This window comes from Sus scrofa, chromosome 3 (assembly GCF_000003025.6).
Source record: "Sus scrofa isolate TJ Tabasco breed Duroc chromosome 3, Sscrofa11.1, whole genome shotgun sequence".
Taxonomy (NCBI): Eukaryota; Metazoa; Chordata; class Mammalia; order Artiodactyla; family Suidae; genus Sus; species Sus scrofa.
In genome coordinates this window covers 65028835-65048192 of record NC_010445.4, presented here as the reverse complement: position 1 = coordinate 65048192, position 19358 = coordinate 65028835, and positions in this window count along the sequence as shown.

Genomic DNA, 19358 nt, shown 5'->3' with positions numbered 1-19358 from the left:
TGGAGAGAGATGCTAAGAGTGGGAAAAAATCCACACACCTTTCTTGGTCTGAAGATGGAGGAGGGCCCAAGGGAAGGAATGCAAGCAGCCTCTAGTCTGTGGACTTGACAGCTAGTGAGGAAACGAACAAACCTCAGACCTATAGCTACAAAGAAGTTGATTCTGCAACAACCGAATGAGGCTCGAGGCAGATCCTTCCCGCAAGCCAGCAGATAAAGAGACCAGTTGTGATAACTTTTATTTCAGCCTTGTGAGACACTGAGCAGAAAACATAGCCAAGCCCACCTGGATTTCTGACCTGCAGACTATAAGAGAATAATATGAAGCAGAATAATAATTCAGGTAGTTAGTGTAGGAACATGGGGTTTGATATATTCCCTAATTAATGTCCATGGTTTAAGATTTGTAAAAACTAATCAAAACAAACAGGCCTTGCTTGTTGGAAGATTACCTATTGAAAATATATTTATGTCAAGGTGTGAATTAACCCCTGACCTATACATTTGATTGTTAGAAAAAGAATGTAAAAAGTGGTGACTCTAAGTCTAGGGGAAAGAAGAGCAAAAGGACCATGAAGCTCATGGCACATGGCCCAACTCTAAAATCGCTATTGGACAAGGCCCAATATAGGTAAATTGGGCAAGGCCAATGGAAAAAAGAACTAATATCTGGTACTTCTGTCTTTAAGAGATAAAAACCTCCATAGAACAATAGATAGGGGGCCCTTTTCCTCCCCCTCCCAGTGTTTGTGCTGGGAGCTATTTGCTTTCCTGTAATAAAGACTTTTGCTTGCTTGTTGCCTATGTGTTCATGAAGTTCATTCTTCTGCTCTATGAAAAAGAACCCAGATTCCGGTAACATCTTTCCAGTAACAAATAGGTATTGTTTTAGGCCACTTACTTAGTGGTAATTTGTTACACAGTGAAAGGAAAATAATGCAACTTTTAGAGGCTGAGAATCCCAAATGTAAGAAAAGTATGCACTCAAGAAATACCAAATATCTTAAGCAAGTCAGCAAGAAAGAATGGCACTTAGATTGAAAATCAATAACAAGAATAGCATTTGAGTAAAGAGAGCAAGCAAAGGGAGACCCAAATACAAGTACAATTTTTTCAAAAAAAAAAAAAAATTCTGAACTGGAATTTTGCACTTGCCATCTGCCTCTACATGGATTAAATCATGAGCCACTGCAGCTGCTGACCCACAGCACCTCCTGAGAGGAGCTCAGGGTAGAAATCAGGAATGAAGCACTCTATTCCCTGGAAGAACAGGTCTTCAGAGAGAGATTTTTATGAAAAGATTTTATGAGCCCAATTCTTGCATCTTCTCATGTCTAGAAAAAACTTGAACTCCTTCACGGTGATGTCTGCTCCTCATGAATAGTGATAACCTTCATGAGACCAGCAACAAACTTTTGCAAAATGTGTGCCTGGCTGCATGCACCTCCCCCTTCACCTTTAACACATACGCTGATACGATTTCCCCCTGCCTCTTTGGAGTGGAGTCATCTGAAATACCATCACCTGGGCTGTGTAGCTAAGTGGACAAAACAAAGGATGTCACAGTCATCTTGCAAGTGCAGCCACCTCCAAGGTTGATCTGGTGAACCCTGAGGGAACTCAGGAAAGAAACAAAGAATACCTGCCATCTAGCAGCCATCAGAGGGCAGCCACTCCTAAGAGCAAACCCTGAGGAAACTCAGTATGTGAAAACACAGAATACTGGCCCCAGTAGCTGAGGTTCATATCGAAGGAATGATTTCAGTGAGCCTAGACTTCTGTTCCTACTACCTGCCCATTGTTGCAAAAACTCCTATATATCATAGCTCCCCCTCACCTCCTTGGAGCAGTTTTCTCAGAGTTACCTGAGATGCTGGCTCCTGGCCTTAATTCCTAATTTTACTCCAAATAAAGCTTAACTCTCAACTTTCAAGTTGTGCCTTTTTTTTTTTTTTTTCCCAACAGTTTTGGTGACCATGAAGGGATTCAAACCCTGAATTTGGGGAAAACTCCAGTTCACAAAATTCAGAGGTACATTAAAGGACAGCACAACATAAGAGGAGATTATTTTAGAAAATACAAATTAGATTTTGGCAATGAAAATATATGATTATTAAAGTAATAATGAAATAAAGTCATAAGTTGGACTAAATAGTTGAATGTGCGCTTTTGATAATAAATTAGTGAACTGAAAGACAGAGTCAAGAAATTCTCCTAGAATGCTGTGAAATGCGGAAAAAAAAAGCATGGAGAATAAAAGTTAAGGGGCATTGAAAAAAAACCTCAGAAATTTCAACAGAGGAAAAAGAATGACAGACAAGGAAAGAGAGAAAGAAATCATGGAAAAAATTTCTTACAATTAAAAAGATGCATCATATTTCCTATCATTAAGGAGTTCCTGTCGTGGCACAGCAGAAATGAATCTGACTAGGAACCATGAGGTTGCAGGTTCGACCCCTGACCTCGCTCAGTAGGTTAAGGATCTGGCATTGCCATGAGCTGTGGTGTAGGTCGCAGAAGCGGCTGGGATCTGGCATTGCTGTGGCTCTGGCATACGCCGGCAGCAGCAGCTCTGATTAGACCCCTAGCCTGGGAACCTCCATATGCTGTAGGAGAGGCCCTAAAAAGACAAAAGACGAAAAAAAAAAAAAATCCTACCATTAAATAACCACTAAGTTTCATTTTAAAAAAGAAATTAAATAAATAAATAACTGTGTGTGTGTGTGTGTGTGTGTGTGTGTGTGTGTGTATCTCAAACCATCATGGAAAATTTTCAAAATGAAAAGATAATGGAAAAAAATTTGAAAAGTTTTCACAGCCTACAAAATCAGATTAGAATCAGACCTCACAGTCTTAACACTTGTTGCAAGAAAATATTGAATGAAGCAATATATTTAATAACATATATGAATGTGATTCTGAAGCTAGAACTATTCTATCACTATTTAAGCAGTTGTTCCAACAATGAGCCTAAAGAAAGATTTGTTCAGACCTGCAGTCTCTCAAAATAATGCATTACAGGCCATTATATGCTGGACTAGGACTGGAACTATTCACAGGAGGCTCCTGGATACAGATTCAGGCAAAACACCTCTGCAGCACAAATGTAAGCATGGGGATGTTGCCTCCATTGAGGCTAGCAAAATGAGAGTCCGAAGGCACACATTCAAATTGGATGATGTGATTATTCTGTGCATTTGGGGATTATTATGTTTTTATGGCTATCACAGAAGTTGTGCTTGATTGCTGGCTACAAATGTCCCAAAACGTTGCCTTAAAAAAATTTGCCTCTTTCTCTCTACATTATTATAGAGATCTTTCTTCCCCTTTCACTCCCCTTCTTTCTCTCTCCTCTGCCTCCTCTTCATCCTCCAATCTTCTCTTCCCCCACCCCTGACCACCCCATCACAGAGTATCTTCTCTTAAATGAAAGAAACCTGGAAATATTTCTAGCTTCCCAACATGCCATCCTTAGCTCGTGATCTCTATCCTTCTCGTGCTTTTAAGATGCCTGACAAAAGTCCAGGGCCCAAAACTATCCAGTTGCTGAGTCAAACCTTATAAAGAGTTTTCCCAAACCCTTCTAAGTGGCTACTGCATTTTTTTTTCTCACTTTTGTGTACCTCATAACATCAGAAGTGATTGAGAAGTGCTCCTGTTTAATTTGGAACACTGCCAATTCAAATAAAACTGGGGTTCTCCTGATAAGGAATATTAAAGGATGGATATTAGGTGCCCCCAAATAGTAGTAAAGTTGTTTTGGATTCTGATGGGTTTTAGTACTTAAAAAAAAGAAGGGACCCTCAGGTCTATGTTTTTTCTGTCTGGAGCACGTTTCATTCCCAAGGGCTGTCAAACTTACTGGATTTGGGAGACATAAGGAAAAAAACAGGGTGCAGCATTTATAGGTTTAGATTCTAAACTCATTTGTATTCTTTCCATTTCCTGTTTGCTGCTTGGGGTAAAACAGTACAAACAACCATGATCTTGCCCAGTCATCCTTCTCATTCACACTTGAGCTGAAAGTCCACTTACTTTTGTGTGTGTGTGTCTTTTGTGTATGGAAGTTCCCAGGCTAGTGGTCCAGTCAGAACTACAGCTGCCAGCCTATACCACAGCCACAGCCACAGCCACAGCAATGCAGGATCCAAGCCATGTCTGCGACCTACATCACAGCTCATGGCAATGCTGGATCCTTATCCCACTGAGCAAGGCCAGGGATCAAACATGCATCTCCATGGGTACTAGTCAGGCTCATTAACCACTGAGCAACAATGAGAACTCCTGAAAGTCCACTTTCTAACTTATCTCTTCCTCTCTAAAAGATTGTCCTAAGGATGAACTACAACTTAGTAAAAACTAAAGATAATGGATCCGAGAAGCATTATACCCAAACAAGATAAAGAAAAACCTGGAGTTCACATCATGACGCAGCGGAAACAAATCCGACTAGGAACCATGAGTTTGTGGGTTCGATCTCTGGCCTTGCTCAGTAGGTTAAAGATCTGGCGTTGCCGTGAGCTGTGGTGTAGGTTGCAAACATGGCTCAGATCTGGTGTTACTGTAGCTGTGGTATAGACCAGCAGCTACAGCTCTGATTGGACCCCTAGCCTGGGAACATCCATGTGCCATGGGTGCTGCCCTAAAGAGCAAAAAAAAAGAAAGAAAAAGAAAAACTTAGTGAAACTTCAATGTCTAAATACTTGGTCTTACTTAAAATCTGATGTGCAAGAGTCAAAACAAAATAAAAAGTACCTGGAACTAAAAACATGGACTGAAATTATGTACATATGGAGAGGAAATGATGAAAGTAGAGAAATAGGACTTGAGAGGAAACAAGGGGAAATTCAACATTACACAGAAAATTTTATTTTATATACACACAGGTATCACTGTATAACTATAACCAAAATAATAAATTATTAACATTTGTGCATTCTCATCGCATGGATACTGTCAGAGTAATCTCTATGCACTCTGGATTTTACAATATATTAATTACAAAGAATAGTGTAAAGTCTTTTGTGTTAAGAATGTCACCTGCCAGAGTTCCCGTCGTAGCGCAGTGGTTAATGAATCCTACTAGGAACCATGAGGTTGCCATCCCTGGCCTTGCTCAGTGGGTTAACGATCCGGCGTTGCCATGAGCTGTGGTGTAGGTTGCAGATGCGGCTCGGATCCCGCGTGTTGTGGCTCTGGTGTAGGCCGGTGGCTACAGCTCCAATTAGACACCTAGCCTGGGAACCTCCATATGCCACGGTAGTGGCCCAAGAAATGGCAAAAAAAAGACAAAAAGAAAAAAATTTTAAAAAAAAAGAATGTCACCTGCCATATCAGTAAACAATGAATGTTGAGTTCATCAAATCAGCATCCACTGTGAAGCTGACAGCGCTAATGGCCTGAACCTAGCCACAACACAGATTGGGACTTGAACCCACATGCTGGGACTCGAACCCAGCTGAAACCCAGATTGAGACTTAAACCCATGGTTTGAAATTAGAATCACTCACCTGATGTCTGAACTCACAGAGGTTCAGGTTCTTCTTGCCTCCACAGAGAAGGAATTCAGTGAGAGACAAAGTGATAGGCAAGAAATAGATTTAAGATAGGATGCCTGTGAAAGATGCAAGTAGGCAGGCAAGGAGACTCTATCCTGAGGATTAGGGGGGCTACAGTTTTATCATCCAAGGGGAAAAGAAAAGACTGCCTCTTCCTTTCTGGGAGTAGTACTTCCTCCTAGGTGTCTGTTATTCAAATCAGCAGATGTCTAGTCAGTCAATTCCTGCCCTTTGTCTGAACCTGAATGCAGCCCTCATGTCCTCCCCACCCAATGACCTGAGGCAAATCTCAGGCCTCCACTAGTCAGGCAAGCCTGCCTTGTTCTAATGCCTTTCTTGAGCAATTATTAACTTGCAGTGATCTCCCAAAGTTCCTGAGGTTTCCCTCTCTATCTACGGTTCCTTAGAGGGACTTCTACAACTACATGTGCCTACTCCATCCCTATCAACTGCAGCCACCCTCAACTGTGACCCCTAAGAAGTCAGGCAGCAGAAAAGCAGGATACCAGCCATCAATAGTGAAGGTGCCTATCAAAGGAATGATTTCATTGAGCCCAGACTCCCATTTTCCAATAGAAAGCACTAAATTCTTTACCTTGAGATGTCTGATTTTCTTTAATTAACAGTAATCTTTTGATGTTCAGGCTACCTGATTTTTGTCCCCAAACTCCCTGTATATCCTGGCTCCTTCCTTACCTCTTCAGAGCTGTCCTTCAGAGCTACATGAGGGGCAGCTGCCTCCCAGGCTTGAGTCCTCAAGTAGTCTGCCAAAGAAAGTAAATTCTTAACTTGTAGATTGTGTTTTTTTTTCTTCTGTTGACAAACATGTAAGTACATTGAAATAGAAAATAAACACTATGAGTGCATAGCTTCCTTTTTTTCATATCACATTGGCAGAATTTTAGGTCATGTAAAAGAAGACAGTTTCTCTGATACATTTGATACAGACTTTTTAGAGGTTGATACAGAAATGTTTATCTGAGGAATTAGTGAAGTACAAGCATTTTACTCTAGAAAATCCACTTCGAGGAATTAATCCTAAACAATAAGAAAAGTGTGCAAAAGAACAAGTATATGTGTTTATCAAAAAAAGGGAAATTTTTAAATGCCTAAAAGAAGGAAAACATCTAACCATGGTTTATGGACTTAACAAAATATAATCTTTAACAATGAAGTGGTGGAAGTTTATGTTCTCACTGAAACCCTTATCCAAAAAAGTTATACAAAATGTTAAGGGAAATTATCTCCAGATGGTGGAACTATAAGAGCATTAAGTTATCATTTTAGGTTTCTTTTTGTACTTTCTAAATTCCACACAATGAATATGTGTCATTTTATTAGTACAAAAAGAATTTTTTTAGCCAAAATTAACTAATTAGAATTAAACTAGAATATTGCATTTATTTCAGTAAGTTTTCCTTGTGTAAAAGTCCCCTGCCCAAAGAAGCTAATTTAAATGTAAATCCTTTGTTTAAGTAATCCCTTTATTTAAAGAATTCCATTTTGTAATTTGCTGGCCCACTTATATACATTTTGATTATCATAAATTTTTACATTGATCCAATGTTACTTTATTAGCTCAGTTACACTGTCAGAAAAAAAGTAAAATTTTATCCCATTTTTAAAAAAGAAATACCATCCATCAAATTCAAGGCCCTGTCCACTCCATTATTAAAACTCATGAGGGTCAAATTAAACAAGGCTCACATTTATCAGGTATTCATTCTTTTCCTACCATATAACTGAGAAGTATCTGCCAGCAGGTATTAAATTCTTCTTCTTAAGGATTCCAGAGAGCTCCATAAATGTGTGAAAATTCCCTATATGTATATTTTAAATGCAAATTTCTGTGACAATTTTATGAACAGCTGTAGAGTTCAAAAAAAGTGCATTTCCTAATTCATACTATCTATATGCAAAGTCACGGAAAATATCAGATGTGATATGCTCTAGCTTGTTTCAGTAGAATATAACCATTTATATTTATAGTGCACAGCACCCCTCTTTCTCAAGCACATTCTACCCTCAAAGAGAAAAGTTAGTTAGCCTGCTATTACAAAAGAACCATCTTCAGGATGAAATAATGGCTTCCTCTTAAACATGAAGAAATAAGCTGCTTCAAATTGAAGGCAGGAAATTATGACTGATCAACTTCAAGACTTTTTTAAAGGCTGAAGTGAACTTGAATTTCACTGAGAGACCAAAGGCAGTGTAATTGAATGACTATCAGACTGGAAATCAGAACTAAGTGTACTTCCCAGTTCTGAAAGTAGGAAGCCAAGTGGCCAAGAGCAAACCATTCAACTTTGTGAAGTCCCTCCAGAAAAGTAAAAGGGGGAATCCAATTGGTCGCTAAAACCCTATCCAGTTTTGCATTCCACATAATAATCAAAACTCTTTTAGGGTCTGTTGCCAAAACTCAGAACCTGTCCACTGGTGCTGAATAGAAACTTAAGAGACAGTTTGGGGTGAAGGAGAAAGGAGTAGCTTTGATTACTTTGCCAAGCCAAAAAGGCCACAGCAGGCTAATGCCCTAAAGACAGTCTCTCCTTTGAGAGAGAATAGGAAGGGAGTTTACAGTTTGAGAGTGGAAAATAGGGCCAGAGATAAGTGTCAGAGTAGATGGAAGCTGGCATTCTTCAAAGCTGGTGTCAGGAGGTCCAGGGACATGCTCCTATGATCCTAGAGAATATTGCACAATGACCTTATTTCTGGTATGAAGAATGCTTCATAAAGTAACTAACATCTTCCATTTTTTTGAGGCTTTAGTTCTGCAGAAGAGCTCAAAGACATTATTATATGTATCTGGTGAGGGGGGAACCAGGACCCTGCCCCAGGGCTGCACTATTGTTTCCTCACCCCTCCTCCTTCTTCTCTGCATCCCCTCTCTTCCCTGCTTAACATCCGTTTCAACCTGCCCTTTGGAACTTGGGGAAGGTCATAGAGGCTGAATGAGGCCTATTTCCTGAAAACAAGACATGGGGGGACAGAGAAAAGCTTTTGTGCCCAGGATCCCCCCCAGGTCCTGCTTGGTTTCACATCTAAACTGACCTTTGCCACAGACGTGACTGCATCCTGAATGAAAGGGAACAAAATATAGGGAAGGATACTAATGGAAAGGTAATAATGTCCCTTTTCTCTTTCAAATCAGTGGAGTGACAGGGAAAAATACTAGAAAGATGAGAGACATTGTAAAGAAAAATGTTCTGACCATGTACATCCTAGATTTTCTTTTAACTAGATATTTTACATTTGATTTAAAAATCATTTAACAAATAAATATCTACCTAAAATTATGTATTAATTTGTTAATTTATGTGTTCTGTGCAGTGTGCTGTAGCTCTTTGAAGGTTTCTTCTGAAACAGAACCTACTTACTACCAGTGTGTTGTTACCAGGGGCACCTGGACTGTGTGGACCCTAAGTGACACTACCAAGCTCACCATGCTCTGGAGATGTAGCCTTGTACGAAGCTTTCCTGCTAGAACTCTGGGCAAGAGACTAAAGATACAAGTTGACACTTTAAAAAATGTGGTGTAAGTCAGGTTGATAGTGGGATGCCAATAGTTCCAATCTTTCTTGTCTCATGATGCCTTTAGTGTCTCAGCAACTGTCTCTTGGAAGGTCTGGTTAAAACAACATATACTCAACAACTGTATTATTAAGTTAGGACCAAACAACTTACTAAGTATGCATGACTTAAGAACTTAATAGCTGTTTCAAAAAATCTTACACACAAATTGAAAGAGAAACCAACACACATAAATAAATTTTATCTCATTCTTATAGAACCATAATTCTCATCCACAGGAAGTGTGTACCTACTGGGCATTGTAGAATTTCTCGGATCTTGGAATCAGATTGGACAATACCACCCTCATTTCTTATTTCTCATTGGTTTTCACACAGGGCTTGCTTTTATCGCTGAATCCACAAACAACAGCTTCACAAAGACATGATGCCACTAGAAGAAATGTAGCATAATCTAATATTGAAATTGATAACTGCTTCAGTATAGTAGTTTGAGTGCTCTTTGATACTTAGCAAGTATTGCGGTTCAATTGAATTTTAAAATATTTTGTATTGCCCTGGTAATTTTTGAGGGACCTGGGGTGCCTCAGTGCCAATTTTGGGAATTGCTGTTTTAGTGTGGTTTTATTGCTAAATGTATCTAGTGTATAATTCCACTTGTCCCTCTGGGGTTATCAAATTCTCTCTTGTACCTCAGTGCCCTTTTCCACTCTGGATTATACTAATAGAATTCATATATATATATATATATGTATGTATGTATATATATATGTATGTATATATATACACACACACATATATACACACACATATATGAATATATTTATATTTATATATATATTTTATATATATTTATATATATTATCTATCTATCTATCTATCTATATATATATATATATATTTTTTTTTTTTTTTTGCTTGCCCATGGCCTGTGGAAGTTCCAGGACCAGGGATCAAATCCACACCACAGCTATAACCAGAGTCACAGTAGTGACAATGCCAGGTCCTTAACACACTGAGTCACCAGGGAACTCCCAGAATTAATCTATAAGAGCCAGCAAAGACTATAAGGGTTGAAAAAAAAAAAGAAAAGAAAGAAAATAAACCACTGGTCAGAGTGTTACAAACTCTGATATAGGGACTGGAGGAAGTTTTTCATTACTCAGAAACTGAAATAAATTAAGACTAGGAAAGAGGAGAAAGGCAGCAAAGATACCACACAAACAGAGTCAGAAAATATAGGGAAAATTTGGACCATGGTAAAGATGAGGGAATGAGGGTGTCCTAGCCTTTAGCATCCTCTTCCTCACCTAGGAAGAAACACACCCACACTGATAAGCAGTCCCCTCACTGATTGAATGGTGTGATGAAAAAAAAAAAAGTTTCACCACCTAACCAAGTTGGACTCTACAAAATGACCTGAGATTGTTCTATGAACCAGGAGAGCCATGAATTTTACACCTTCTTTCCATTCATTCCTTAGTTTTGGGAAAGGGGTATATAAGTGGGTAATTCATTCTGGAGAACAGAATCCTCATACTCTTTCTGGAACATAATTTCTCCAAGTAACATGGTACCTAAGCAGCCAAAATTAGTCATCACACTGATCATTGTAAAGTTAAGGGGGAAAAAATTGTCAGGGATTGAGGCCAGTCATAAGAGATACATATAGCCTTGTAACCCAGCTGGACCATATGGGGCCTTCCCAGAATAGACCCCCACCATGTCCTCTGCCTGCCTTTGTAGAAAAAATTTAGTCAAAGAGTAAGTTTAATCAGAGACATGAGAAAATGCAGAAAGAAAGGAAAACAGTCAAGCAAGACAAAGTAATATTTCAGCCATTAAACAAAGTCCAGGACCTTTAGTTCTTGCATGGGTAATATTTTGAGCCATGTTCTTTGAGCTGTTTTGCAGATACTGAAACCCCCACCAGGTGGAAGAATTTAACTATATGCTGTCCATAGGCATGTAACCCCTCAGACTGGTTGGAAACAGAAGGTGGATGCTGTAAATGCCCAATCACCTCACCACCAACCAACAAGAAGAAGGTCAGTGAGGTGACCACACCCTGCTCCTTGAACATTGTAAGACTCCTCAGTACAACCTCCAGGGCAGCACGCAGTTTTGAGGGCACTAGACTGCTACAGCTCCCTTTGCCTGGCAGAGCAATAAAACTTTTGATTTCTACTTCACCCAAAACTCTGTCCCCATGATTCAATTCAGTGTAGAGAGGCCAAGTTTCAATAACACCCCAAGACATGGAAATTCTCTTTGACCTTCTGCATATTTTACCTCCAGGGAAGGTTGGAAAATTCATGGTTCACATGCAACCCTTCCCCCCAACAAACCCTGGAGATATCATTCATCAATCAGGGCATGCTTTCTCAGTGACACTGGAAGGATCCTGATAATCACTCCCAATCCACCGCACCAGATACTGCCTCGCGAGTTACTCAGAAATTAAATGTTTTCCAACACAGGCCTACAATGACCAGATTACTCCCTTACATGAAATCAGCATCTCTATCTTAATACAATTCTGGATACAGACTACAATATATATAATTGTTTATATATATCATGTTTCTATATGTGTATGTAATTTTATATACAAATATATTTTATATTTTTTAAGTTTATTTTTATTTATTTATATATAAATACACATAAAGTTTATAAATTCCATTTTTCGATTCTAGAGCTACAAACTTTATTTACGTGAATCAAAATCACTGATTATGGTAAAAGCAAGTTGGCATGCTAGTGGTTTCTGGTGAGTGCTAGAAACTCCCCCTCATGAGACCTTGAACTAATGAATTTAACTCTGATAAGGTGATCTTAATATTATACCCTGGAATGACAACCCATTGTCCCCACTCTACACTGACTGCATTATTTTTTTCTATTTAAGGCCACACCCATATGGAGGTTCCCAGGCTAGGGGTCGATTCAGAGTTACAACTGCCTATCTACACCACAACCACAGCAATGCAGGATCTGAACCAGGTCTTCGACCTACATCACAGCTCACAACAATGCCAGATCCTTAACCCACAGAGCGAGGCCAGGGGTGGAACCCGCATCCTCACGGATCCTAGTTGGCTTTGTTAACCACTGAGCCACGAAAGCAACTCCCATGCACTGAATGCATCTTAATAATCAAGAGAAACATAACATTATAGTTAATCCTGAATCCAGTAATTAGCCCTCCGTGGTTTGATCCTGGAAACTCAGTATTCTGAGTAAAAATGGATTTATTGTGTCAAAAATTACAGGAGCTTGTCAGAGTCTGACTACCATTGTTAGTAATAAGAAATGTAATAACTGGGTGGAACATTAGGTTGCCTGTCTTCTTCCATTTTGGAGTTCCTCCCCCAGGAATTTAAGGAATGACTGTGAGACCACTTATAAAGGATTTGGAACAAGAGCAATCAATGTAACTAAAAAACATTATCTAGCTCAAATCAACCAGATGCTCTCTTTGGCTAGTCTCTGTTTTTTCTTGCCAGGCTGTGCTATAATATAAGACTCTTCAAGTTGCCATCTCAAATCTTTCAGTTTCTGGGTAGGATCCTAATCTCTTTGAAAAGAGAGATTCTATACATAGTAATCTCAAACACACATTGACTTCAGAGGAATCTGCCTACCCCAAGCATAAAGGCAATTCAAGTAGGACAATTTGAAAGAAAAAATATTTTAAATATACCTGAGATGACATGTATTCTACTCCTCAAAAACTCAACATCCCCATGAATTCTTTGCAAATACTGCTCTTATTAAATACATGCATCTGGGAGTTCCTGTCATGGCTCAGCAGAAAAAAATCTGACTAGCATCCATGAGGACGCAGGTTTGATCCCTGGCCTCGTTCAGTGGGTTGAGGATCCCGTGTTGCCGTAAGCTGTGGTGTAGGTCACAGACACGGCTTGGATCCTGCGTTGCTGTGGCTGTAGTTTAGGCTGGTGGCTGCACCTCTGATTTGACCCCTGGCCTGGGAACCCCCATGTGCCTCAGGTGTGGCCCTAAAAAGACAAAAAATAAAAATAAAAAATACACGCATCTGAAATTACAAAGTTTTGGTTGTTAATAGTGATTACATGACACATTTAGTTGCACAACATTAAGACACCTGTGTATTAGTATATGCACAAAAGCGAATATGAATTTTTTTCAGATTCAGGATGATGTGAAAAAGAATGTACATATATATTATAACTGGGTCACTTTGCTGTACAGCAGAAATTGACAGAACTTTACAAATCAACTATAATAGAATACTTAAAAAAGGAAGTTTTTTAAAAAAGAAATGAAAGTACAACTTACTGAGAGGGAGAAAATACTTGCAAATGATGCAACTGACAAGTGCTTAATTCCCCAAACATACAAACAGCTCATGCAATTCAACAACAAGAGCAACAAAAAACCCCAATCAAAAAAATGGGCAGAAAATCTAAATACAAAATCCAAAGATGTGCAGATGGCCAACAGGCATATGAAAAAAAAAATGCTCAACTTCACTAATCATTAGATAAATGCAAATCAAAACTATAAGGAAGCACAACCTCAGACCAGTCAGAATGTCAATTAAAACATCTACAAATAAAAAATGCTGAAGAGGATATGGAGAAAAGGAAACCCTCCTCTACTGTTGGTGGGAATGTAGGTTGGTACAGCCACTCTGGAAAACACTATGGAGGTTTCTCAAAAAACTATGAAATAGAGTTAACGTATGATCCAGCAATCCCACTCCTGGGCATACACCTAGACAAACCAATAATTCAGAGGGATGCATGCATGCCAGTGTTCATTGCATCACTGTTCACAATAGCCAAAATTTGGAAACAACCTAAATTTCCCTTGACAGATAAATGGATAAAGAAGATATGGTCATACATACAATGAAATGTTACCCAGCTATTAAAAAGAATAAAATAATGTTGCTTGCAGCAACATGGATGGAACTAGAAATTATCACACTAAGTGAAGTAAGTCAGAATGAAAAGATAAATACTCTATGATATCACTTATATGTAGAATCTAAAAAATAACCCAAAGGAACTTTTATGAAACAGAGTTGCAAAGAGACACTTGTGGTTGCCAAGAGGGTACAGGAGTGGGAGAGAGATGGAGTGGGAGTTTGAGATTAGCAGGTGCAAACTATTATATATAGACTGGATAAATAACAAGGTCCTACTGTATAGCCCAGTGAACTATATTCCATATTCTGTGATAAACAAAATGGAAAAGAATATTTTTAAATGCATACATATATATGTAAATCACTTTGCTCTACAGCATAAATTAACACAACATTGTAATTCAACTATATTTCAGTAAAAAAGCAATATTCAAATTTTTGTTATTGAAAACCCATTCAGTAAATTTTGAACATGTACTCCCTAATTTTATATATATATACTTTTAAAATATATTTATATTTACTTACTTATGGATGATGTACATATACCATTATTCTAATAATATGTATATTCTAAAACACACACCAAAAAGGTATTTTTAAAAGATACAATAAAAAAATCAATATTTCTATTAAAAAAAAAAACTAACAGTCTTTCCCATTGTAAACATATTGAACTTATCTTGCTAATTGTCTTCCTATAAAAATAAACAGCAGTGGAAAAAAGCATTCACATGGTCCCATACATAAGCAAAAAGAAAAATATGTTAATCATCTGAAATCCCATCACCATGCATAGTCACAACATTTTAGTTTTTTACCAGCGATTGGCAAACATTTCCTGCAAAATGTCAGATAGCAAATATTTTAGGCTTTGCAGGTCCTACAGCCTTAATCTCAACAACTTAACTATGTCACTGCAGTAAGAAAACAGCCAAAGATAATGCATAAACAAATGGAAATAGCTGTATTCCAATACAGTTTTATTTGCAAAAACAGATAGCGGGCGTGATTTGGACTGAAGGCTATAGTTTGTCAACTGTGGTGTACACACTCTCAGAATTATTTTCCATGTAAATGCACACATGTGCACACATCCATGTGCCTACATACGTATATGTATATTTACAAAAATATATTTTATATTCATATATATGCATACATATGCATGTGTGTATACATACCTATATGCATTTGTGTGTGTCTATTAATAAGGAAAAAATTTAGGAAAATCTACTATCCGTGGGGTTTTGCAAGATCAGATTTTTCCCTCGAAAAAATATTATTGAACCAGAATATATTTAAAAGGTGCAAAATATAAACTGGATCACAGTATTATAGTTTATTTTCCTAATTTCTATGTTGGGTTTTTATTCAGTTTATTGTTTTACTTTTTTCAGTGATGCTTTTGGTGGATATCATTGTTTAGTCCTTCTGAGCATCTGACCCACTAGAGTGATTCCCCACAAGTCGAATTATGTAGAGTGAAAACATTATATGATTGGGTTAATTTTCCAGTCCCCTAATCAACTTAATTATTATACTCAACTTTGTTTTCCAATTTCATACTTGAAAATTAAAATGTAATTTAAATGTGTCATTGCTTTGTTTGAATATCATTAATCTACATATAGTCTTTCTTTGCTGTGCATATGCATTTAGGATGGAGGGGAGGATTCATCTTTTTAAAATTGATTTGTAAATTTTCCAGGCATTTTCCATTGTAAGAAATAGAAATCTAATCAATGTGGCTCAAAGAGGTGTTTTGTTAATACTGGGAAAAAGAAAGAAGTTGTTATTTTATATAGAAACATTCAACATAAATTCCTATTGTTTCACTGGTCAAACAGCAAAACTAACAAGACTTCAAGAAATTTCTCTCTTTTTCTCATATCGTATGGGTCCCTCACTCTGTTGCCTCAATTTTCTCCTCTGCAGATCAATTTCCTTGGCAGGTTTTTTTTTCTCCCACCTGCAATGGGAATAACAGTAGAATGACTTTAGAAGTATTTATGTAATAGTTATATATTTGCTAGGATCAGTTTTAAGTTCTTATAAAACTCTTACAACTACTCAGTGATCCCCACTTCAAAGACAAGGAAACAGAGACAGAAGTTAAGTGAACTATTCAACGTTACACTCATTATAAGTGGCAGAAGTTAGATTAAAAACTAAGCACTTTAGTCTAGAAGCATACTTTCCCACCAAACTCCACTAACTCTCCAACTCATTTACAAAGTGTTGCCAGGACATAAATTTTGGCTCCAGCTCCACATGGTCATATACTTTGTGAGCCCTTAAAAATACTCATTTGACTTAAAATCTAATTCTCAATTCCAAATTTCTCAGAAAGACACCATGACTGGCTCATCTTGATTCAGAAGTTGGCACAGGCTCCGTCATTTCAGGATTAGGGAACAAGTTCAATTTTTTTTTTTAATAGCACTTGTATATATTTAAACTGTACATGATGATTTGATATGCATAGACATGGTGAAATGATTGCTATATCAAACTAAATTGTCATCTCCTCACAGAGTTAGCATTTTTGTGGCAAGCGCACCCAAAATATATTCTCTTAGCATATTTCTAGTGTTCAATACATGATTATTAACTATAGCCATCATGTTGTACATTAGATCTCTAGACTTCTTAATCTTATATAACTGAAACTATGTACTCTTTGACAAAATTTCCCCTTTCCCCAGCATCAGGAAACCACCATTCTACTTTTTGCTTCTGTGAGTTTCATGTTTTTAGATGCCACTTACAAGCAGATAGTGCAGCATGTGACTTTTCCATCTAGCTTATTTCACTTAGCATAAATAAATCCTCCAGATTCAGCCATGTTTCAAGAGATGGCAGGATATCCTGGTTTGTTTTTGGTTTTTTTTGTTTGTTTGTTTGTTTTTTGTCTTTTATGTTTTTAGGGCCACACTCGCAGCATGTGGAACTTCTGAGGCTAGGGGTGGAATCAGAGGCGTAGTCGCCAGCTAATACCATAGCCAGTGTGGAATCCAAGCCGCGTCTGCGAACTACGCTACAGCTCACAGCAACGCCAGATCCTTAACCCTCTGAGGGAGGCCAGGGATCGAACCCAAGTCCTCATGGATACTAGTCAGATTCATGAACCACTGAGCTAGAACGGGAACTCTGAGGACATCCTTGCTTTTTTATGACTAAATAATATATTTCATTAAATATAACAATGTGTGTGTGTATATATGTATACATATGTCTATATATTATGTATGTGTAATGGTTGTTTTATCTGTTCATCCTTAGATGGGCACTTAAGTTGATTCCATAACTAGGCTATTATAAATAATGCTGAATTGAACATGGGAGTGAAGATGTCTCTTGAAGATATTGAGTTTTTTTCAATACATTCAGTTTTGTATGAAACTTCCATATTGTTTTTCATAATGGTTGTAACAATTTTCATTCCCACCAACAGTGTACAAGGGTTCTTTTTCTCCACATCTTTGCCAACATTTGTCATCTGCTGTCCTTTTGATTAAACATTCTAACGTGTGAGATGATATCTCATGTTGGTTTTTGATAGGCATTTCCCTGATGGTTAACGGTGTTGAGTGTCTTTTCATTTAACTCTTGGCCAACATTAGGTTTTCTTTTGAAGAACATCTATTTGGGGCTTTGCCCAGTTTAATCAGGTTATTTATTTTCTTGCTATTGAATTATATTGTTTGTTATGTAATTCGGATGTTAACCTCTTATTCAGATACATAGTTTACAAATAATTTCTCTCATTGCATTGGTTTTCTATTCCCTCTACCCTCTATTGGTACTTTCCTTCGTTGTGCAAAATCTTTTTCAGTTTGGTGACTTCCAATTTGTTTAGTTTTGCTTTTCTTGCCTGTGCTTTTGGCATTATATGTAAATATTATTGATTAATGTCAAGAATTTTTTTCTGTTTTCTTCTAGGACTTTTAGTTTCAGGTCTACATTCAAGTCTTTAATTCATTTTGAGTTTAGATTTGCATATGGAGTGAGATAAGTTCCAATTTCATTCTTCTGTGTGTGTGTGGATAATAGTTTCCTCAGTACAATTTTTTAAAGTGACTTTGTTTTCCCCATTGTACATTTTTAGTACCTTTGTTAAAGATTCACTGATAATAAATGTGTGGATTTATTTCTGGGGTCTCTATTGCATTCCACTTTATCTACATGTCTGTCTTTATTCCAGCACCATGCTGTTTGGTTACTATAACTTTATATTTTGAAATAGGGTTGTATTAGGACTTCAACTTTCTTTTTCTATTATTCATAGTTATTTTTTATTTCATTTTAGTTTTAGAATTTTTTCTATTCCTGTGAAAAATGACATTGAAATTTTAGCCCCCATTCCTTCAGTGTTCTATATTTTCTCTTATTCTACTTATTTTTTTATTTCTTTGAAGTATAATTGAACTTTATGAAATGATCACTATGACAAATCTAGTTACCATCTACAACTATACAAAATAATTATAATTACTGATTCTATTTTCTATGCTGTACACCTCATCATGTTCTTATTTATTTTATAACCAGAAATTTATACCTGTTAATCCTCTTCCCCTATTTTGCTTATCCTCCCACTCCTCTCCACTCTGGGAACCAAAAGTTCGTTTTCTATGAATCTGTTTCTGTTGTATTATGTTTATTTGCTTTGTGTTTTAGATTCCATGTAGAAGTGAAATGATGTCATATTTGCCTCTCTCTGAGTTATTTCACTTATCATGATACCCTATATGTCCATCTGTGTTGTCACAAATGACAAGATTTTATTTTTTATACCAAGTAACATTCCATTGTGTATACATCCATTTATCTATCAATTGGACACTTAAGTGCTTCTATACCTTGGCTATTATAAATAATGCTTCAGTGGACAGAGAGGTGCATATATCTTTTTAAATGAGTGTTTTTATTTCCAAAAGAAGAACTGCTGGGTATTTCTATTATTTTTTTTTAAATCTCCGTACTATTCTCCATAGCGGTTCCAACAATTTCTCTCCAGCAATATACTAGGATTTCCTTTTCTCCATATCCTTGCCAAAACTTGTTATTTATTGTCTCTTTGATAATAGCCATCTGACAAATGTGAAGTGACAGCTCATTCTACTTTTGGCTTGCATTTCTTTGGTGATTGGTGATGGTGAGCATCTGTCCATATTCCTGTTGGCTATCTGTATGTTTTCTTTGAAAAAAAATGTCTATTTAGGTCATCTACCTTTTTATTCTTTGTTCTTCTTATGGCTGCAACTGCAGCATATGGACGTTCTCAGGCTAGGGGTTGAATTGGAGCTACAGCTTCAGGTCTGTGCCACGGCCACCACAACACCGGATA